This window comes from Somniosus microcephalus, chromosome 20 (assembly GCF_052327205.1).
Source record: "Somniosus microcephalus isolate GS21.2 chromosome 20, FLI_Smic_1.0, whole genome shotgun sequence".
Taxonomy (NCBI): Eukaryota; Metazoa; Chordata; class Chondrichthyes; order Squaliformes; family Somniosidae; genus Somniosus; species Somniosus microcephalus.
Window position 1 is genome coordinate 10,168,306 of NC_141006.1, and position 24,550 is coordinate 10,192,855.

The 24,550-nt window shown below is 47.6% G+C and overlaps 1 long non-coding RNA gene across 1 annotated transcript; it reads left to right on the plus strand.

Moving 5' to 3' along the window:
* The first annotated feature begins 356 nt into the window (after nt 1–356).
* Nucleotides 357–24,225, plus strand: LOC147103052 (uncharacterized). Its single transcript, XR_015072889.1, has 2 exons — nt 357–877; nt 23,867–24,225. It is a non-coding gene; the product is annotated as an uncharacterized LOC147103052 (long non-coding RNA).
* Nucleotides 24,226–24,550: the final 325 nt, after the last annotated feature.

Consider the following 24,550-nt stretch of genomic DNA (forward strand, 5'->3'; position numbering starts at 1 on the left):
TGTAGAGAAAAACTCTTGTAGACCAAGTTTGATGAAACAACATGAAATTTTATTGCATAAGGAAAAATAAATCAAATGCAAGCAGATAAGAGAGTACATGGGAGGGAAAAACACAGACAAATCATAACGACACAATACTAACTAAGGCAAATACAGGCATCTTATACTCTACAAAAAATTATCATGAAATAAGGAAACACACGGAATATCGAGGGACAACAACTCATGTTAATTGTACCCTTAAATCCACCCCCTTAAACCTATCTAGATCTGATTGTGAAGGGCCAGAAACATGCTCACCAATCCAACTAGGAAGTGCAAGGTTTTGAACCAGTCTGCGTTTGATCCTTTCAGGCGTTCCGTCTCCACGTGGATCGTGGAGCCCCAGCGAGCTGCGCCACACGTCTCTCCTGAGGTGGGGGTCGGGGGCGGCTGGACACCGGCTGGTTCTGGCTGTCGGCGGGGTCGGGGATCGTCGGCTCGACCCCGGTCAGAGGAGCCTTGGGCTGGCTCCCATCGTTTCTTCAGTTTGTTTTTGTCTCTTCTCCCGAGTTGGGAGAAGGCCTCTCGTCTTTGTCCGGCCCGGGGTTGGTCGATGATCTCCCGATGTGTGACCCCGGGGCGGGACGCCGGCTCGAGCGGTCTTCTTGATGGTGGCTTAGTCTTCTTTGTCTTACTCCGATAGTGGAGAGGAGTTCGCTGATCTTCTCCCAAACCAGCTCCTCTTTACCCAGCTATTCTCCAGCGACTCGCCTGTCCGACGACTGCAACTGTGACTCCACTCCAACTGTCTCCACAACTGCTCAACTCTTGTTCCACTGCAACTCGGTCAATTATACTTTTCCTTCAGGAGCCTCCACTTCCCGCCCAAAATCAGGTTAGTCTTTGTTTAACTTTTGGCGGGCTGGGAGCACAGCGGGGTAGTTATTATATTTTAAAATATTTTAGATGGCCGGTAAAGGCCCATCTCTGGTCTGGAATGACCTTCATTTTTTTAATGTCCTGCTGATCTCGTTATCTAGTCCTTGCTGCTGTTCTCATGAATATGAAATTGTCCCCTTTTGTCTGCGTCAATATTTAGATGGCCTCTGTCTCCAGGCCGATCTTGACTGGATCTGCATCTAATCCATATGTATATGTGGGGGTCTGGTTTCGTTCTCTCAGAAACGGCTTCCAGAACTTACTGTGGGTTGAATCCACAAAGCTGTCTGAGCATTCGCAGGAACCATTTAAAGAGTCCCTGTACTGGCCGCGCTAGACGTGCTCCTATCTAGCTATCCAGCAAGTTAAACACTCATTCAAAATAATTCTTCCTGAAGCGGTTGCTGTTTTGAAGCTTTTACTTGAACGAATTTGTGAAACTGTAAACAAAGACAAAGTATGTTTTGTACATAAACTGAGTACTATACATTCGATATTACACAAGATAACCTTTTATAAACATAGTATTATCAAAATATTACTCTGACAACGTTGCTATTATGCTAAGAACTAAAGATACTCACAGATATTGCGCTTGGCCTAACATATGAAGTCAGGTCACACTGGATTGTAATGGAACCTCTCATAGCAAATTCTCCATTACTCAAGTCAGGTTCTTCCTGGTTGAAATAAAGAATAGATTTGCCTTTCTAATCTAGGCTTTATTAACTTTAAAAACCCAGTAGCACATCTTTCAACAGCAGTCTCCAACAATGACTGGAGAGAACTGAATTTAAGATGGCCACCACAAATCACCTGACATCCACTACCAATGAGTTTACAACATATATCTCAAGGTAGAAACAAACAACCAATTACAATACTTCTTACTAATACAGAGAACAACCACCCCATTCACCAATCACAATACTTCTTATTAAACATAGGAAATAATCACCACATTCACCCCTCCTTTTAAAATATGCTCCAACCTAAATAACCTTTACAATTTATAATTAATTTATTTACAACTAAAATACAAATATAATATTTCAACAACTTTAAAACATTAAAAGTCCATTTTCAATCGGTCGACCGGATATCTTGTTCGTGTCGACCTTCTTAACCTTGGTGAAATTCCTTGCCCTCCCACACCCGGAGGCACCGAAGTATCTTCTGCAGACAGGCTATCCATATCCCGATTATCAACGGTTTCCGGATTGGAAATCCCATCAGGAAGTAAACTAGGACGGTCATGAACATCCATCAAAGGCTGACTAATAGAAGTATAATTATCTGCAATAGGATTGGAAACATTCGTAGTATCTATAACAACATCCACATTATCTGAATCATGACTATTATTAGTACCCTCGGAAGAGGGCTGGCCACCACAAGGAGCCAAGTCTTTAATTGAAACAGTACTTTCTTTCCCATCTTGGAATCGAATATGAGCATATTGGGAATTTGCCTCCAACAGCTCCACCTCCTCCACTAAAGGATCATATTTTGACAATCTAACATGGCGTCGAAGCAACACAGGTCCCTGCATAGTAAGCCATGAAGGTACCGAATATCCTGTAGTAGATCTCCGCGGGTAATTAAAGAGCCTTTCATGGGGGGTCACATTAGTAGCCGTTGAAAGCAATGATCTAATGGAATGCAGGGCATCAGGCAGTACCATTTCCCACTGTGTATTCTTAAGATTCCAGGATGTCAAAGCCAACATAACTGCCTTCCAGATCACCCCATTGTATTGTTCGCACTGTCCATTACCCTGGGGGTTATACGGGGTAGTTCTACTAGTAGAAATTCCCCGACTCTGAAGGTATTCCTTCAACTGGGAAGACATAAAAGAACTTCCTTGATCCGAATGGATATACGCCGGCATCCCAAAGATGACAAAAAGTTGAGTCAGGCATTTGATAACTGTAGCAGCTGATACATCTGCGCAAGGAAAAGCAAAAGGAAACCTTGAAAACTCATCCACAACAGTAAATATGTATCGATTTTGAGTCATTGAAGGAAGAGGCCCCTTAAAATCAACGCTCAAACGTTCAAAAGGAGAAGTAGCCTTTATAAGATGAGCTCGTTGAGGCTTAAAGAAATTCGGTTTACACCGAGCACAGATAGAACATGATGAAGTCATCCGCTTGACGTCTTCAACTGAAAAGGGCAAATTCTTACTGCGTACGAAGTGTATCATCCTCGTAACCCCAGGATGACATAAAGCATTGTGAAGATTAATAAGCGTATCTCCGTGAATCACAGAACAATAAGCCCTCGACAGTGCATCAGCAGCAACATTATCCTTCCCCGGACGATAAACTATATCAAAATGGTAACATGCCAACTCAATCCTCCACCTCATTATTTTATCATTTTTGATCTTTCCAAAATGTTTAACATCAAACATAAAGGACACAGATTTTTGATCGGTTACCAACGTGAAATGTCACCCCGATAAATAATGTCCCCATTTACGCAGTGCTTCTATTATTGCATATGCCTCTTTCTCTATTGAAGAATGCCTTTTTTCACTATTGTTCAAAGTACGTGAGAAAAAGGCCACAGGTCTTCCATTTTGGTTCAGAGTAGCCCCAATTGCAAAATCAGAAGCATCCGTCTCAATCACAAAGGGAACCTGCTCATCAATAGAATGCACAACTGCTCCTAGGACATCCTTTTTAAATTTATCAAAACATGTCCTGGCCTCCCATGATAGAAGATATGTCGTAACCCATATAAGGGGCCGGATCTTCTGCAAAAAGTTTGCAATCCAATTAGAATAGTAAGAAAACAGTCCAACAACTCGTTGCAAAGCCTTAGAATTAGTAGGATAAGGTAAATCGAACAATGGTCGCAGACGTTCTGGATCTGGTTTAATCTTATTTCCCGAGATAATATACCCCAGTAGATTTACCTCAGTAGTCGAAAAGATACACTTCTCTTTATTAAAAGTTAAACCAACTTTTTCCGCAGCTTGAAGGAATCTTTCTAAATTAGAATCATGCTCCACCCTTGATTTACCACACACCGTGATATCATCTAAATATGAAAAGGTGTCAGAGAGAGAGTTATCACTTATAAAAGCATCCATTGCCCGTTGAAAACAAGCAACACCATTAGTAACACCAAATGGTATTCGGCAAAACTGATACAGCTTTCCACCAGCCTCAAAGGCTGTATATGGTTGATCCCTCTTAACAATAGGAATCTGATGATAAGCACTCTTTAAATCAATAGTGCTAAAAAACTTATACTGAGATACTTTGTTGATAAGCTCATCAATCTTAGGCAAAGGGTATGCATCTAATTGAGTATACCTATTAATAGTTTGAGAGTAGTCTATCACCATTCGTTTCTTATGCCTCTCGTTAGTGGTGACAACTACCTGAGCCCGCCAAGGCGAATAACTAGGTTCAATGATTCCTTCCAATAAAAGACGTTGGACTTCAGAATTAATAAATTCTCTATCCTGACTGCTATACCTTCTTGACTTGGTAGCAATTGGCTTACATTCCGGCATCAAATTGGAAAAAAGTGATAATGGAGAAATGGATAAAGAAGTTAATCCACAAATGGATAAGGGTGGCTTAGTCCCTCCAAACGAAAGGCTAAGACTCTCATGTAATTTAAGCACATCATGACCAATCAAAATATCCACACAAAGATTAGGCAAAACAGATAGGCGTATATCAGTATACGTATTACCTAGAAGAATCAATTTCACAAGGCAACAACCAGCTACTTGTGAAGTAAGGGTCGTCTGAGCCATACACACCTGATAAGTAACAGGCAAGATTTTCAAACACTTTTCCTTCACAAACTGAAGACTTATAAAACTCTCGGTACTGCCCGTATCTATGAGAGCCTTCACTTCTAACCCATTAACTTGGGCCACAACTATAGCTTTGTTTAGGCCATGAGCAAATGCAGCAGAAATTGATGCAATAAACGCCCTCTCTACAGGTTGAATAGTCGCAGAAGAGGAGGTAATTGAACCTAATGATTTACAAACACATGCATAATGACCTCTCTTGCCGCATTTACTACATACAGCCTCCCGGGCAGGACACTTCAAACGAGGATGCCGGACGTTCCCACAAAAATAACACTTCTGAATCCTAGAGGCAACAGCCGCCGAAGTAAAAGGTGGAGCTGTTGGAGTAGAAACTATTTCAGAATCTAGTAAACCACTCCCATTAAGTCCACCTAATTCCTTTTCGTCCGGAACTGCCGAAACCACAGTCACAGGCCGATTAGAAAGAGCATAAGAATCCGAACTTCTCTGAGCCATATCCAATGTAGAAGCTTGCTCAAAAGCACTCTTGAGATCCAAAGTCTTATTTTCTAACAACCGCTGACGAATTGATCTAGACAGTAGTCCATTAATAAAAGCATCCCGTACCGATTCTTCCTTATATTCTTCGGCCGTCACGGCTTTATAATTACAGTTAGCACCAAGGTGCCGAAGTGCTTGTAAATAAGTATCCAAAGATTCTCCCACCTGCTGCCTACGGGCAGATAGAAGGTAATGTGCAAATACTTCATTCTTTGGTTTAACAAAAATCTTCTCCAATGTAGAAATAGCCAATTCATAAGTTTTACAGTCCAAAATATACTTATACACATCCGGAGCAATGTAGTTGATCAGCATATTCAGCTTATTCAGAGACTCTTGTTCCAACACACCCAAAAAGTTTGTAAATGTACAATACCAATGTTTCCATTTATCATCCACTCCTGCAGAATTAGGGTCAGCATTGAATCGTTCCGGTTGAAGATATCGCTCCATTCTGATAAAAAGTTAATAAATTGAGATAAAGAATAGATTTGCCTTTCTAATCTAGGCTTTATTAACTTTAAAAACCCAGTAGCACATCTTTCAACAGCAGTCTCCAACAATGACTAGAGAGAACTGAATTTAAGATGGCCACCACAAATCACCTGACATCCACTACCAATGAGTTTACAACATATATCTCAAGGTAGAAACAAACAACCAATTACAATACTTCTTACTAATACAGAGAACAACCACCCCATTCACCAATCACAATACTTCTTATTAAACATAGGAAATAATCACCACACTGGTAAAACTGTTTCCTGGGGTCAACAGGAAGAAAGGTAAGAAGGTCAAATGACCTCTCACAGGAAGAAAGGAACAAAGGTCAAATGACCTCACACAGGAAGAAAGGAACAGATGACCTTTCCAGCTTACAAACTGTTAACACAATAACCGCCACCAGAGGGTGCTATTGCATGTAAAAATGTCCAGAATGTCACATAATGTCCATTGGTCCAGAACACTCCCCGTCTGGGGTCATTAACGACTCCACATAGTCCAAACTCTACTTGTCACTGGAGTCCTCTGGCGACAAAAGAAGAACCACCTCGGAGACGGTCCGTCGGTGTCGATGATAGGATGCAGCTTCCGTAGACTGCTGTGAGGGGGTAGGTTGTGTTCTGCTAAGCACAGTTCCAACCTGGGTATGGTGAGGTCTGGCTGGGGCGCCAACTTGCCTCTATCAAAGACGAAGCCGATTTTGCTTTGTCCTTCTTGAGTGGTGACCTTCAGATAAGCCACACTTGCAATGGCCTAAGCGGATGCGTCTGCAAAGACACAAAGCTCTTTGAATTGGGCATTTAAGGGAGAGAAAGACGAATAGCAGCGAGGTATTCGGATCTCCTGTAAGTCTTGGAGTGAGTCTCTCCATCTGTCCCACTCTGCTTCCATCTCTTCAGGGAGAGGTGAATCCCACTCTTCAGCGCGTGTGGAGAGTTCCCTGAGAAGCAGCCTGCCTTGTATGGTGACAGGGGCTAAGAAGCCGAGAGGGTCGTATAGGCTGTTGACTGTAGAGAGCACTCCTCTACGTGTGAAGGGTTTCTTGGCGTCTAGGACTTGGAACGTGAATGTGTCTGTTGCTATGTTCCACGACACCCCTAGGCTATGCTGTAGGGGGAGGTCATCAGTGAAGAGGTCTAGGTCCTTGACGTCCTTAGCACAATCTTCCGGGGGGAATGCCTCCATCACTGCTGGTCTGTTAGAGGCTATCTTATGCAGCCTGAGGTTGGATAGTGCAAGTAGTTCCTGGGCTCGTCCGAGGGTACTGATGGCCTCTGCTCTGGTCGGGAATGACTTCAGTGCGTCGTCGACGTAGAACTCTCGTTCGATGAACCCTCTCACATCACTGCCAAAGTCATCGGGCTAGATTTTCAGTCGCTTGCGCCAGCAGTTAGCGCCTTAAGAGAAGTGATTTTCGGGCGCTATGCATGTAGCGCCCGGGCGCAGCGCAGTTTGTGCCCCGCCCCAAATTAAGTTGCCTGTTAGCGCCGGCGCAAAGTTTAGCGCCCGCCCGGATGCGCGCGCAGAAAATGACGTCACATCCTCATGCAACGCCCTTTGTGCGCCCCGATTCCAAACTTCAGTCGGACCGCCCCATTGTGCAGCTGGCGGCCGGAGCATTTGGAAAAAGGAACGCAACACAACCAGCGCGGGCCCCGGGGGGCGCAAATTAAAGGGGACGTACTCTCCAGTATAAAGGCCAGCCTTTTTTCAGAAAACACTCTTGTGCAACGCATTTCTGGAGACACAACAAGGAGGATAGCTAACTGGTTTCAAGCAGCAAGAGCCAGGTATTTTTGGACTCAGGCCAGAGCGCTGCAAGTGGCCTTTTGGAAATTAGAGTGTTTGCCAGGATTTGATGGGGGTTGCATGGGGTGCCAACGTGGAGCTGCAGCTCCATGTCCGTAGGGCTCGCAGACGCATTGTGAGAGGGGCAGCCCTGGCTAGAGGCAGAGGGGGCTACAGGCGTCGGCCACGTAGGCCTTACCCAGTCAGGCTATACCGCCAGCAGCACTCCTACCTAAACATGAGTGCCGCGCGATGTGTTAAAAGGCTCCGATTCCGAAAGGAGGTGATTGCAGAGATCTGCCACCTGCTTCGCCGAGATCTGCGGCCAAAGCTCAGGTGCAGGACGTCTCTGTCGGTGGAAGTGAAGGTGACGGTGGCATTGAACTTCTATGCCACCGGCTCCTTCCAATACGCTGCTGGGGACATAGCAAACATCTCCCAGTACGGCGCGCATCGCTGCATCCGCCAGGTGACCGAAGCACTGTTCAGAAGGAGAAGCCAATTCATCTCCTTCCCCATGGCCCTGGAGAGCCAGCATCAGTGCGCATTGGGATTTTCCAGACTCGGGGAATTCCCCTTGGTGCAGGGCGCCATTGACTGTACGCATGTGGCTTTGCGGGCCCCTCTGGAGCATGGCGAGCAGTATCGCAACAGGAAGGGCTACCATTCTCTGAATGTGCAGCTGGTCTGTGACCACAAGCAGAGCATCATGGCAGTCAATGCCAGCTTCCCAGGCAGCAGCCACGATGCCTTTATCCTGCGGCAGAGTACTGTGCATGACATGTTCCAGGCACAGCCTCCCCCAAGAGGATGGCTACTCGGGGACAAAGGCTATCCTTTGTGCACCTGGCTCATGACCCCGCTCCGCGCGCCCAGGACCGCTGTTGAAGAGGCCTACAACGAGAGCCATCAAACCACCCGCAACATCATCGAGCTAACTATTGGGGTCCTCAAGCAGCGGTTCCGCTGCCTTGATCGCTCCGGAGGAGCTCTCCAGTATTCGCCGGACCGGGTCTCCCAATTTGTGGTGGTTTGCTGCATGCTACACAACCTGGCTATCCGCAGGACTCAGGCACTGCCACCTGACGTTGGACCAGCACCTCAGGAGGAGGAGGAGGAGGAGGAGGAGCAGGAGTACGTTCCCAGGAGGGAGCGACCAGGGCCAAGGGCCGCACGACGCCACCTTATTACACGGTACTTCTAAGCCCCCTGTCAGGGAATGGCCAGGGGCCATGAGGGAAGATGAATGCAGCCGCTCCGCAAGCCCTCAGCCGGCGAAGCCAACAAACACTAAGAAGAACAACCATGGAGACTGCATGAATAAAGATAATTTTTTATTACACAAAAATGAAAAGCCCTTCCCACATGAATCCCCAAAAACAATAAACGGGCCCCACAAAAAGCCCAACAAACGACTCACTCCCACAAACTGGGGAGGAGTCACTCCACCTTTCTTCAAACCGGGCCTCAACGTCGGCCTAACGCAAAAAATAAGCCCTCCAACAACACAACCATGGGCAAAATAAAGATGGCCACCGCCATATAAAAGGAAAGCTGCCCACACCCTCTACTGAGTGGCCCGCGAGGGCGAGACCTTGCCCAGCCTTTTGCCTCCCCTGCCCGGCCTGCTGCTCCTTCGCAAGCTCTGCCCAGTGGCTGCTGCGAGGCTGGGGGAAGGCGCCTGAGGCTCAGATGCCCTTCCGCCAGATGCCGCTGGGGGGCGGCCTACACGGCGTTTGGGCCTCGAGGGGCCGTCTGCTGAGTGGCGCACCTGAGCCTGGCCACCATCAGCTGCAGCCGCTTGCCCTTGACGCCCCAGTGGGGGAATGGCAGCGACGGATGGCGCAATGTGGGCCAGCTGGCGTCTGGGATGCGCTGGCTGGTGCTGTGGCACGGTGGCACTCGGCCGGGCCCGCACTGCAGGATCCGCAACAATCAGCCGAGGGGCGGCTTGCTGGGATGGTCCAGCGCGGCGGCTGCCCTGGCGATGCCTGCCTGAGACAGCGCGTGTGGCAGCAGTGAGTGCCCCTGTGGTCCTGGTGTGCGCGCGCATCACAGCCGCCAGGGTCTTGATGGCATCAGTCAGCATGCGGCCACTCGCGGCAGTTGCTGCCCCGAACTCGCGCACACTGGTCGCCAGCGACTCGATGGCCTCAGGCATGCGCCCCACCACGCTCATGAGCTCCGTGTGGCACCGGTCCGAATCCTCGGCCATCTTATCCAGCTTCCGCACCTCCTCCGAGGTGAAGGTGTCCGGACTGGAGTTGCGACTCTCCCGCTGGGGAGGAGGGGGCCGAACTAGGGGACCCTTGCCGCGTTGGTGGCGGCGAGTGTGCCGATCAGCAGCACTCCCCTCTGATCCTTCCCCCCTTCGGGGGGAAGGCCGCGGGCCACGCGCACGGCTCCTGGGTGGCTGGACGCCACTGGTCCCAGAAGCTGCATTGCCCTGCGACAGTTCCTCCAGGCACTCGTCCAGTGAGGAGGTGTCAAGCATTTCCTCCTCTCCTGCGGGACGTGACTGTTCCCCTGAAGGTCCGGCTTGCTCCTCCTCCTCCTCCTGGTCAGAGGTGCTGTCACTGGCAGCTTCAGGGTCCTGGTCATCACCAGCTGAAAGCAGGAATGCACAAGAGTAGCCTCAGAGTGAAGAGACGGCGTCAGCGAGGGAGTTAGGACTGGTGGTATTCAGCGCATTGGTGGGACAGTGGCAAAGGAGGTAGCTCGGATGGGCCAGTGCGATGCGAGAGGGCCAAAAGGCGAGGTCCTTACCATTGCCGGGCAGTGGAGGGTCGGATACTCCGCACGCTGTGGGGACAATCACACGGGCTCCCATGAGCACACACATGCGCTCCTCCAGCCGAGTGAGCTTCTGCAGCTTGGCGCGGCCACCCCTGGCACACGCCTGGCAATTAAATGCTACTTTAGCCTGCAAGAGAAAGGACGGGCTGTAAGTGCGCAGTGAAGCCCTGATGTAGTGTGCACTGCCTCCCATGGTGGAATAGCTTGGACAGAGTGAAGCCCTGATGTAGTGTGCACTGCCTCCCATGGTGGAATAGCGTGGACAGAGTGAAGCCCTGATGTAGTGTGCACTGCCTCCCATGGTGGAATAGCTTGGACAAAGTGTAGAGTGCCGAATGGCCATGTGATGCTCATGACTGTCCCAATGCTGCTGGCTGAGGGCTGGCCAATAGGACTTTCAGCTCCCTTTGCCCATCATGTCAGGTGTACATGCAAGAATGAGGAGGAGACTGGAAAGGCTACTCACCTTCACAATCCTGGTCAGATCGTTGTATTTTTTACGACATTGTTTGTGGGTCCTGGGGGCATCGCCGGTGAACGTCACCCTCTGGGCGATCTGCTTCCAGGCTTTGGTGTAGTCGTGGTGGGTTGGATTCCTCCCACTCTCTGGGAACAAGATCTTGCGCCTCACCTCCAGAGCTGTGACCATTATGTCCAGATCACCCTCTGAGAAGCGCAGGGCACGCTGACGGGCCTTCTCTGGCGTTGCCATGACTCCCTGGGGCTGAGCAGCAGTGTTGAGGCCTCTTTGCAAGGCTGCAGTGTGCAGGGCGTGGCAGCAGACCAAATCGTCCCTTCCCCCTTTAAGAGCTGGTCGGCGCCACGGGGTCTGCTGTCAGTCCAAAAATGACCGCACCCGCGCTGCGCCCCGCCTGGGCGCTATCCCTCTGGACCGCCGGCTTAGCGCCTAAAGATAGGAGTGGAACGCCTCTTTTAGCGCTCCACCAATCTCTTAGGGCGAAGCCACTGAATTTCCGGCAATGGGGCGCTACTTTGGGGCGGGCGCTAACTTCGGGCGGGCGCTAAGGTTAGCGCCCCAAAACTGTCTATACTGAAAATCTAGCCCATCGTCTTCTTCCTTGGCAGCCCTCCTTAGTCCGTATATGGCGACAGCAGGGGATGGGCTATTCCCAAAGACATGGACACGCATTCTGTAGTCCACAATGTCTCTATTAGGGTCATTGTCCCGATACCACAGGAAGCGGAGGAAGTCTCTGTGGTCTTCTCTCACCACGAAGCAATGAAACATGTGCTGGATATCAGCAGTGATGGCGACGGGCTCTTTCTTGAATCTCATGAGCACTCCCAAGAGGCTGTTGTTAAGATCGGGCCCTGTGAGGAGTACGTCGTTGAGAGAGACGCCCTGATATGGTGCACTGGAGTCAAACACCACGCAGATCTGTCTACTGCATGGGGTAAGGTAGCTTGGACGACAATTCTCCAAGATGGAAGTCTTGAGTGTGCTCACCTGAGATGGCTTGTTCTCTAGTGTGCGACGTCCTACAGGGTACACATTAACGAGGCATATCTTGGAGCATGCTCTTGCGCTCACTCCTTCTCCACACACCTCGGTGCACCTGGATGTAATCTCCATACCAGCAGCTCCCTCTCTCTCCCCACTGTGCTCTGATGCGGGAGGAGGCGTCTCTGACTTCCAAGGAGCTGGGCCTGGGTGTAGTGCTGAAACGTGCCGATCACTTTCACCTTCTGTGCATTTTGCATATACCTTGCAGTTCTTGGCGAGATGGCTCGTGGACGAGCAGCACCTGAAACATATAGAGTTCTCTTTAAGATATTGTTTCTGATCTTCCAGGGACATCTCCCTGAAGCCTCTGCACTTCTTTAAAGGATGGGGCTTGTTGTGGATAGGGCATTGTTTGCTCATATCCTCAGGTTTCTTCTGAATCTTTGTGTGCTCAGTTGAGGACACTTGCATTTTGTGGACAGATATTGGTGTCTTCCCATGTCTGTCGAACTTGTCTCTTCTGGCAAGTGCTGGTTGGGAGGAGAAGAAGTTGAAGCTGGGGTCGTTCCTGGCTTTGGCTTCTTTACGGATGAATTTAACGAACGCAGAGAATGGTGGGAACGCCACATTGTGCTTTAGCTTGAACTTTGATCCAAACGTTATCCACTTCTCCTGCAGGTTAAATGGAAGCTTCTCAATGATGGGACTTACCCCACTGGAAGTGTCTAAGTACAATAGACCGGGTAGGTAGCCGCCCTGCTTTGCGGCTTCGAGTTCCGACAGCAGATCTCCAAGGTCGCGGAGCTTCTGGGGTTCCTTACTCGTCAACCTCGGAAAGTTCGCCAACCTGTCAAAGAGAGCCCTTTCAATGGCTTCGGGCGAGCCGTAGCTTTCTTCCAGCCTCACCCAAGCCTTCTTCAACCCCTCTGGCAGCTGCCCCACATTGGCCGCTTTTATCCTGCAGGCCTGTCCGGCGGACTCTGGGCCGAGCCATTTGATAAGGAGGCCGAGCTCTTCTCCTGCCGACAGGTCTAAGCCCGATATGGCATCGTGGAAGCAGGACTTCCAAGCCCGATAATTCTCCGGCCTGTCATCAAACTTGATTAACCCCGAAGTCACCAGCTGGGTGCGTGCAAGGTATTTGGCAAGGTCGTAGGTGCTGGGACCTGTGCCAGGGTTGCCTTGGCTGGGGGCTCTGTTGGGGGTCTCAAGGAACCGAGAGGGGCTTTGCCTCTGACTTTCTCTATTCGGCGTCCTATTCCTTTGCACCATGTCTTCCGTTCTGCTGGGGGAGACTCTGCAGCTTGAGGATTGCCGTCTGCTTTGACCTTGGTTGGCAACTTGTGGCATGTTATACGAAGTGTTTGCGTCTGTAGAGATGTGCGGGCCTCCATCCCTTTCTCCTGTAAACTGTATGTCGGCATGGTCGCTCACGTAATCTATGGTGCGCTGTCGTGGACTCTGCCACGGAACGGGAATTAAAGGTTTGTAAGCTGTCTCGGGATCAGCTCCCTCCAAAATTGCCTCGAATACTTGTGTCTCGGCTAATGCAGCATCTATCTCTTTTTGTTGCTGCAGAGCCTCTAATGTGGCTTGGAGACGGGCCTGTTCAGCCTGGCGTTCCACTTGGTGTCGGGCCTGTTCTGCTTGGGATTCAGCTTGGAGTCGGGCCTGTTCTGCTTGGAGCCGGGCCTGTTCTGCTTGGAGCCGGGCCTGTTCTGCTTGGGATTCAGCTTGGAGTCGGGCCTGTTCTGCTTGGAGTCGGGCCTGTTCTGCTTGGAGCCGGGCCTGTTCTGCTTGGGGTTCAGCTTGGAGATGGGCCTGACTTACTTTTATTTCTATTTCATTGTCCGTATGTGCAGCTCTGGCTTGAGCTGCTACTAGTTTAGCCCGTGCTTTGGCGATGGCTATGCTTACTCTAGAACCACCCGATGACCGTGAGCCAACTTGCGACCTGTAGTAACCAGTGCTTATAGGCCGATTGTCACGTTCTACAGTTTCGTCTGCCTGTTTAAGGTCTTCTACTTGCTGCAAAGCATTTTTGTTATTATCTTCTGACATGTTGATGTGAGGTAGATGTGCTCTACGAGGTTAAGGCTTACTCTGGGCTCCTCCTGCTCCGCTCTTCACAGCTAGCCGTATTACTATCTTTTCACTGATATCTTTTCACTGTACTGGCCGCGCTAGACGTGCTCCTATCTAGCTATCCAGCAAGTTAAACACTCATTCAAAATAATTCTTCCTGAAGCGGTTGCTGTTTTGAAGCTTTTACTTGAACGAATTTGTGAAACTGTAAACAAAGACAAAGTATGTTTTGTACATAAACTGAGTACTATACATTCGATATTACACAAGATATAAACATATTTACAACAGTAGAATGGACTAATTGTATAACTAACTAACATTTGAACTAACTTCTGTAACTATTAAATATTAACCTTTTATAAACATAGTATTATCAAAATATTACTCTGACAACGTTGCTATTATGCTAAGAACTAAAGATACTCACAGATATTGCACTTGGCCTAACATATGAAGTCAGATTACACTGGAATGTAATGGAACCTCTCATAGCAAATTCTCCATTACTCAAGTCAGGTTCTTCCTGGTAAAACTGCTTCCTGGGGTCAACAGGAAGAAAGGTAAGAAGGTCAAATGACCTCTCACAGGAAGAAAGGAACAAAGGTCAAATGACCTCACACAGGAAGAAAGGAACAGATGACCTTTCCAGCTTACAAACTGTTAACACAATAACCGCCACCAGAGGGTGCTATTGCATGTAAAAATGTCCAGAATGTCACATAATGTCCATCGGTCCAGAACAATCCCAATAAGCTGGTCACATGGCATGGCGGCCATTTCGTATGCCCCTTTTTCTGGGCTTCTTTTAAAACAGTCTTTAAAAATCATGGCCTCTTCTGCCATTTGGCCCTTTATAATATAAAGTTCAATTTTGCGAATCCTACAATCCTTTCTTCAGATGTCTTTCCAAAATACTGTAAAAACATAACTGGAGAAAAATTAGTTTTTCACATTTAAACAAATCAAATCAAACTGCTTTAGAAGATTTCACCATAGCAACCGGGACTCCAAGGTTAAATCTTAGTCTGAAACTTAATGTAACATTGTACAGTTTGCACTGCAAGTACAAAAATCTATTGCAATCCAAACTTTTTGTTGCTCTTCTCAGCTTTTACACACCAGCTTAACTTAAATTATTTCAAAAGGTTCTTTTTTCAATTCTTGGGGCACAATCTTATTTGCACATTCTTAAAACTTCGAAAATCCGAGACAAGACAAAAGATTTAAACGCTTTTAACACAGAGAAGTGGGTGGAGCTAAAACACACACAACAGAATCTTTCTTTTAAAGAACATCTAATCAGACAAAAGAAATAATGTAACTTCTTAAACATTCATAGTCAGGAACACTTTCACACTTTAACACGCACTTTCACACAAACTGAAATTCCAGCATTTTTTTAAGGTTCCTTTCACTCAGCAAATCTTGTGTTTTATTTGTTTCTGTTTCTCCCACCATTCTCGTTGTGTTATCGGTTTTCCTAATGGATCCCACCCATCTTTTGTCATTTTACCAACCAAACCCTTCTGATCGTCAGCATGGAGCCGATTCAATGATCCTGGCGGTCCCCAATCTGGGCCTCCGCCTTCTGCCATAATGTATTATTTTTTGGTACTAGTTTACCACGCTCCGGTCCTCCCTAGCAACTCATTCTCAGAGGTCTACCTATCATCCACCACTAGTGATGGTGGTCCTGACTTGTAACTATCTCGCTGTCAGAGGTGATTGTTTCACTTGCGGCCGTTAATACATTAATACAGTACGTCCCGCAACGCAACACAACAGAGAGACTTTTGTCTGTCTCGGATTCCCTATTAACTCTGGCCTTCACGTGGGGCCCAATCGCCCTCTTAATTCCGGCTCAGTATGGGTCCTCGAGACATTTACATTCTGAAATAACACATCAGGTTTCACTCAACTTAACCACTATTTAAACTTATCCACTATTTAAACTGCACCTCTCACCCGTCACGGATGCCAGATTCTTTTCGATTCTGCGTCGCTGTCACACCGCCCTCCCGAGTGATCCAATTTCTGGACGGTCAGAAGCCTGACTGCTCGCCCTGTTCACTGGTGCAGGCGGTCTTCCAGCTCCGAAGTACCCCGCTCGCAGCGCCAATTTGTTGGGGTGAAAATAAATTCACATCTAAACCGTGTAAAAGTAAAAAGATGCAGTTTATTACCTGAGCTCTGGGAGAAGCATCTCAGACCCCGCGGTCTGTGCGAGCACCTTCTCGTTCTCTCTTGGTTGGTACAGCTTTTTATTCTATTTTCATCCAATCACATTGTATTACAATAATCACCTGATCACATATGGCTTATTTATTCTTTTCAGTATTTGTAAAGGTTAGTTACATCTTACTATGCCTTTGGTCACAGGTCAAATTCCCATGACCCCTATTTTCTGCTGTGTCTACAATTTTTAGCTAAAGCAGCATCTTCCTTATCGCTTACGCAAAACACACATATTCTGTCTGGTCCCACCACTGCGTCTTATCTTGGTTTTGCGAAGCTTCTCACGCTGTTCTTTGTTTAGTTTTGCCTTTTTACGTAAGTCAATTTTTATTGTGATATTTCTTATCTCAACCTGGTTTCTTTTAGTTCTTATTCACTTTCACATGACCCCACTCCTTTGTTCTGATTTTAATTTTGCTGGCATCACTTAAGTAGTGGTCACCTCGGCTGTCTGAATTCTGAGAGGGTTCATTTTAACCCCTTCACTGTTCTGCTTCTTGTCTCTGTCACTTGGACCATGAGTTCGGTTCTACAAACTGCCAGACCATGTACTAGGCTGATGTTTCTCTTTCCTACCTTTCCGAAACTCAGAACAACTATTAATTAATATATATATGCAAGCCAACTGCCAATTCTGTGAAGCCATTTTATTTCTTTATGTTACTACTTCTAAGTCTAGCTGACATTTTATTAAATCTTTCTCACACTTCAGCATTAGCTGTGTGTAGCCTGGTGGCTATGCCTTATCTTATTCTTGTAAGGCTCTATTGTACAATGTCCTTGAGCTGGGCAGACTTTTTATCACCACCTGGCTTCTCCTCAGCTCTTAGTGATTTTGCACATGACCCCTCTCTCTTTCCTTTGTCTAAAGTAATTTGTTTGCCCTGCATTTTAAACACTGAGAGGATTTGCTTTTTAACCCTTTCACTGTCCAACAGTATTGCTACTGTTCGGGGGCCTGTAGACTATGCCCACCAGAGACTTTTTCCCCTTATTATTTTTTATCTCCACCCGAACTGATTCTACATCTTGAGCTTCTGAGCCAATATCACTTCTCACCACTGCACTGATCCCATCCTTTACCAACAAAGCCACCCCACCTCCCTTTCCTGGGATCCAGCAAGTGGGGGATGTCTCGGGTTGTTCTGGATGGATGGATTAAGATGGGCTGAATGGCCTTCCTCATCTTGTGGTCATCGTGGGTGGGTGAGAAGAAGGAGCCCTCTCCAGTCTTATTCTTTATTTACCTTAATGACTGTCTGCAAACAGAGTAAGACTGGGCCGTCAATCATTGTAGAGGGGTTGGGCTTATTAATGGAATCTGAAGGCTGAAACTTGGAGAAACTTCAAAGCTGGTAATGATGAATCGTTTCATCAGGTAAAAACCTTCAGGAGTCTGCATCAGTCCCTGAATTGCAGCAGCAGCAATTCCTTGGCTTGTGGAAACTGATTTTCAACAGGGTTCTTTCTACACTGAGCAGACCTGATATCTGTGATGGTTTTCTGGTGGTTAAATTTGTTTTATCCATCACTTTCTGGAGTGAGTCTTTGGCTTAGTGCCACCATTGCTGCCTCTGAGTCAGGAGGTGAAGAGTTTGAGCCCCACTCCAGACAGTCCAAGTAAGTGGAAACTAGAATATGGTCTCTTAATACTGGGCTGACATCCAGTGGGGTACTTACATCTGGACGGAGTGACTACTAGTTCTGTAGCAATATTCCCGCCTGGGTCAGAAGGGTGGGTTTGGGCACCACTCCAGACAGCCCCAGTGAGTGGAACAAGGCACTGGTTCTGAATGCTGGCTAAATGTCCAGTGGGGGTACTTGCGTCCGATGGGTGCCGATGACCCCCCATCATAATGGGTAGGATGACTTCTTTAGCCGTGGTTACAGCCTACCTCAGAAAAGATCGAAATCGTGAGGAAACCATCTCAGCTGCTCTTCCCTAGTAAGTGGTTCAAGAATCCCGTGTGTGATATTTGAGTTAGGAAATGCCCTGAGGCAGAACACAATGTCCAGATTGACCTGCCCTGAGGCAGAACACAATGTCCAGATTGACCTGCCCTGAGGCAGAACACAATGACCAAATGGACTTGCCCTGAGGCAGAACACAATGACCAAATGGACTTGCCCTGAGGCAGAACACAATGACCAAATGGACTTGACCTGAGGCAGAACATAATGTCCAAATGGACCTGCCCTGGGGCAGAACATAATGTACAAATGGACCAGCCCTGGGGGCAGAACACAATGTCCAAATGAACCCACGCAGTGGCAGAACACAATGTCCAGATGGATCTACCCTGGGGCAGAACACAATGTCCAGATGAACCCCCGCAATGGCTGAATATAATGTCCAAATGGACCTGCCCTGGGGCAGAATACAATGTCCAAATGGACCTGCCCTGGGGGCAGAACACAATCTCCAAATGGACCTGCCCTGGGGTAGAACACAATGTCCAAATGGACCTGCCCTGGAGCAGAACACAATGTCCAAATGGACCAGCCCTGGGGGCAGAACACAATGTCCAAATGGACCTGCCCTGGAGCAGAACACAATGTCCAAATGGACCAGCCCTGGGGGCAGAACACAATGTCCAAATGGACCTGCCCTGGAGCAGAACACAATGTCCAAATGGACCAGCCCTGGGGGCAGAACACAATGTCCAAATGGACCTGCTGTGGAGCAGAACACAATGTCCAAATGGACCGGCCCTGGGACAGAACATAATATCCAAATGGACCTGCCCTGGGGCAGAATACAATGTTCAGATGGATCTACCCTGGGGGCAGAACACAATGTCCAGATTGACCTGCCCTGGGGCAGAACACAATGTCCAAATGGACCTGCTCTGGGGCAGATTATAATGTTCAGATGGACCTACCCTGGGGGCAGAATACAATGACCAGATGGGCCTGCCCTGGGGCAGAACACAATGTCCAGATGAACCCACGCAGTGGCTGAAAATAATGTCCAAATGGGCCTGCCCTGGGGCAGAACACAATGTCCAGATGGACACCATTTTCCAAAGTGACACTGGTTGAAAACCTTCCTCAAGAAAATAGAGGAAAACAGGCCATAGACATCACTGTTGATCACATATTGTACAGACCAATAGATCACTCAGTCACACTCACTCAAGGTTCCTTGTTTACGAGTAGATGAGATGAAATTGTGAAATGAAAACATTGTACAACCATTAGGCAAATACAATGTTATAATTGGCACAAGAAACAGGTTTGTACAGGGAAATATTTCTCAAGTCTGCAATCTGTACATTAAGTATGAAATGTAACACCAAAAGATGTTTAAAATCCCACATTGTTGGGTTTGTTTATGGAGTGGGAAATATGGTGAATGTCCTCATGTTTTAACATCTGTAATAGGATGGCATCTAAAATAGGGAGAAGGCAGGGAAGGGGTGAACATGGGAGGAGGAAGAGACCTTGGGTTCAACGTCCTTTTGAATTCAGGGCCCTACAGGATCGGCCTGGGTCACATGGCCTCCGCTCCCCTTCCTCCCACACAGGCCTCATTGTGAAAGTGCCACCCAGATCTTGGCCTCCAATCAGCCACAGTCTGTTCCATTGACCTCAGGGAAGAATTAATCTGCAGCATTTTGTTTCTCCATTAACACTAATATGTAAAAAGATGGTGTTATATTTGGTATGTTTTTGTAAAAGATTAACACCAGCTCTAGCTTTTATATTTTATTTTTCCTCACTTTATCTCCCTCCTTTTCTAATTGTTTTTTCCCTCCTCTTCACCTTTCTCATTTTTGTATTTTCCTTTCTTTCTCATCTTATATTTTCTACTTCCTACTGGTCGAATCCACTCCTCATTGCTCTCTAACCCTGGCTGATGCTAATCCAACCATTAACCCTAACCCTAACCAAACCCTAAATCTAACCCTAACCCTAACCCCAGCTGACGTTAATCCAACCCCTAACCCTAACCCTAACCCTAACCCAACCCCTAACCCTAACCCTAAATCTAACCCAACCCCTAACCCTAACCCTAACCCTAACCCCGGCTGACGTTAATCCAACCCCTAACCCTAACCCTAACCCTAACCCCGGCTGACATTAATTCAACCTCTAACCTTAACCCTAACCCTAACCCTAACGCTAACCCTAAGCCGAACCTCTATCGCTAACCCTAACCCTAACCCTAACCCTAACCCTAACCACGGCTGATGCTAATCCAACCAACAGCCCTAACCCTAACCCTAACCACTATCCCTAATCTAACCCTAACCCAACCACTAACCCTAATCCTAACCCAAACTCTCTCCTCATTGCTCTCTAACACTGGCTGATACTAATCCAACCACTAACTCTAACCCTAACCCTAACCACTATCCCTAATCTAACCCGAGCATTAACAATAACCCGACTCTTAACCCTAAACCTAACACGACACCTAACCCTAACCTTGACTGCCGACTAACCCTACTCTTACCCCTAACCCTAACTCTTACCCCTAACCCTAACTCTTACCCCTAACCCTAACCCTAACTGCCCCAAACCCTACTCTTAACCCTAACCCTAACCCTTAGCCCTAACCCTAACCCTAACCCTAACCTTACTCTTACCCCAAATCTAACCCTAACAATAACCGCTAACCCTACCCCTAACCCTAACACTAAACCTAATCCTAACCCTAAAACTAACCCTAAACCTAATCCTAAAACTAAACCTAACGCTAATCTTAACCCTAACCCTAACCCTTAACCTAACACTGGTTAGGGACAAGCCATTGTCAGGAGCGGTGAGAGCTGAGGTTCAGTGAGTATTTAAACTCACTTTTGCGGGCTTTCTTTCATAGGCTGGTGTCTGGAGCAGTGAGAGCGGAGGTTCAGTGAGTATTTAAACTCACTTTCCCAGGCTTTCTTTCAGAGGCCAGTGTCGGGAGTGGAGAGAGCAGCGGTACAGTGAGTACTTAAACTCATTTTCGCCAGCTTTTTTACAGAGGCTTACCAATCTCCCAGACCAGCGGCAGCATTCCGGAGCCACGTCATGATTCAAAAAGTGACGCTGGCAAGAGGAAGCAGCTGATTGGGTGAGTATGGCCAAGTGAGTATTTATACTACTCTATAGTTTGACAGTTAAGATTATAAGTTTATAAAATTTAGAAGGTCTTAATTTTTGTGGTTATAGTTTCTAAGGTCTCTGATGTGTATCAGGGAGTGCTAGTAACCAAGGGCCCTTGAGTATATCATTTAATTGTAGTGTAATTAGTGGTATTGATTTGATTTAAATTAATTTAAATTAATTAAAGGTTAAGTCATGGCAGGACAGCTCGGCCCAGTGGCATGCTCCTCCTGCGCTATGTGGGAAATCAGGGACACTTCCTGTGTCCCTGACGACCATGTGTGCGGGAAGTGTATCCAGCTGCAGCTACTGACGGACCACATTGCGGCGCTGGAGCTGCGAATGGATACATTCGCGATGCTGAGGACATCGTGGATAGCATGTTTAGGGAGTTGGTCATACCGCAGGTAAAGGCTGCACAGGCAGGAAGGGAATGGGTGACCACCAGGCAGAGTAGTAGGCGCAGGCAGGTAGTGCAGGGGTCCCCTGTGGCCATCCCCCTTTCAAACAGATATACCACTTTTGATATTGTTGAGGGAGATTGCTTATCGGAGGAAGGCAGCAGCAGCCAACTCCCTGGCACCATGGGTGGCCCTGCTGCACAGGACAGGAGGAAAAAGAGTGGGAGAGCTACAGTGATAGGGGATTCTTTTGTAAGGGGAATAGATAGGCATTTCTGCGGCCGCAGTGCCACGTGCTAGTCAGAGTAGAAATAGAAGGATATTTCAGATGAATACGTGGCTAGAGGAATGGTGCAAGGGGGAGGGATTCAAATTCCTGGGACATTTGAACTGGTTCTGGGGGAGGTGGGACCAGTACAAACTGGACGGTTTGCACCTGGGCGGGACCAGAACCGATGTCCTAGGGGGAGTGTTTGCTAGTGCTGTTGGGGAGGGTTTAAACTAAAATGGCAGGGTGTTGGGAACCTGTGGAAGGAGACAGAGAAAAGGGAAGCAAGGATAGAAACAAAGGACAGGAAGGAGAAAAGCAAAAGTGGAAGGCAGAGAAATCAAGGGTTTAAATCAAACAGGGCCACAGTAAATAAGAATTCCAAAATGACTAAGATTGTTAAAAACTCAATCCTGAAGGCTTTGGCCTAGAAATTCAGTGGGCTGCGCCACCTGTTAGCGCCCAAAGAGGGCACATAGTGGGTTTTGCGCCACTGGCCACACCTCCCACTAAATTTAGCGGGACGCTAATGGCGGCGCTAGCTGTTAGCGCTGCACCGCCACCAATGACGTCATCGGTGTGCGCAGTGCCCCGCTACTGCCCCGATCGCGAAATTTGGTAGTGCCCCCTGCTTTAACGCCAGCCGCAATTTGCGACCGTTTCAGGGGACCTACCTGCGGCGGTAGAGGCGCGGAGGTGCGGGGCGGCCATTTTTTTTGCTGGCCTCCTGCCAGCACCTCTTCGCGCCACCATCCCCGGCCTCCTCAGCACCACCCCCCCCCCCGCCTGTGTTGTGCCGACTGTGTCCCAAGAGCCCGGCACTTCTCCTCGGTGCCGGGCTCTTTTGCCGGCACTCGCGATCGCTGATCGCGCTGCAGCAGGCCCTTCCCCTTTAAGAAGGGGAGGAAGGCCTGCAGTATCACAGCACGTCGTGCCACAGCGTGTGGCACAGTGGCACGTTGCACTGCGATTTTCAGTTGCAGCGCCCCAAGAGGGATGCGGGGTGCCTCAAGTAGCGCTGCACTTCCATCTGGGGCGATTAAACTGAATTTCCGGCCGGCGTTCGCGACTCCTTCCGGGGCAGTACTTCTGGTGCCCTGGCAAGACTGGCACCCCAAATGGGGCGCCAGTGAATTTCTAGGCCTTTGTGTCTTAATGCGAGGAGCATTCGTAATAAGGTGGATGAATTAGCTGTGCAAATAGATGTAAAAGGATATGATATAATTGGGATTACGGAGACATAGCTCCAGGGTGACCAAGACTGGGAATTCAACATCCAGGGGTATTCAATATTCAGGAAGGACAGGAAAAAGGGAAAAGAAGGTGGGGTAGCATTGCTGGTTAAAGAGGAGATTAACACAATAGTAAGGAAGGATATTAGCTCTGATGATGTGGAATCTGTATGGGCAGAGCTGAGAAATACCGAGGGGCTGAAAACGTTAGTGGGAGTTATATACAGACCCCCAAACAGTAATGCTGAGGTTGGGGATGGCATTAAACAGGAAATTAGAGACGCATGCAATAAGGGCACAGCAGTTATCATGGGTTGCAGGGAACATAAAAACTGACTGTAAAAGCTTATATATAGATATATGTGAAGAGAAAAAGATTGGTGAAGTCAAGCGTAGGTCCCTTGCAATCAGAATCAGGGGAATTTATAATGGGGAACAAAGAAAGGGCAAACCAATTAAATACATACTTTGGTTCTGTCTTCACAAAGGAGGACACAAATAACCACCCAGAGATGTCGGGGAACATAGGGTCTGATGAGAGGGAGGAATTCAATGAAATCAGTATTGTTAGGGAAATGGGCGGGATTGAAGGCCGATAAATCCCCAGTTCCTGATAATCTATGAAGTAAGATTCAAAAATGAGCGTAACAGGGCACGTTTAGTAGAACGCAATTGCGCAGCAAAATGTGTAAAGATGAAATGTACTAATTATCCTATGTTTAATTGCAGAAATGACCATACCCGTTTAGAGAGATGAAACTTAAATGAAACTTAGTAGTGGTCAAGAGAGAGAATGACTCGTTTCTCAGAAATCACATGACCTGATGACTCATTTCCAAGAAATCAGAGGGTCCACAGGCCCCTGCAGTGAAAAGTGAAACTTATGTTATAGGTTACCTTGTAGAAGTTAGACACACCTAGTTAGTGATTAATGTATAGACTTTTAAATCGATTGGACCTCTGGAGTAGGAGGTCTTGGAATATGTGTATAACTGTGTAAACCTCAAGAGGTTCGGTGGAGTCGGAGCCTTGTGTTGGGACGCAAGAGCCACAGCTCCCCAGGCCTGAATAAACCATTTTTACTTCAATTATTGGGTCTGTCTTTCTTACAACAAGCCAGTGTCGTCGACTTTGTATATCACTTAGTCCACACTTTGGGGGCTTACATCAATCTACATCCTAGGGTACTTAAGGAAGTGGCCCTAGAAATACTAGATGCATTGCTTGTCATCTTCCAAAATTCTATAGACTCTGGAGCAGTTCCCATGGATTGGAGGATAGCTAATGTAACCCCACTATTTAAGAAGGGTGGTAGAGAGAAAACGGGGAATTATAGACCGGTAAGCCTGACATCGGTAGTGGGGAAAATGCTAGAGTCCATTATAAAAGATGTAATAGCAGAGCACTTGGAAA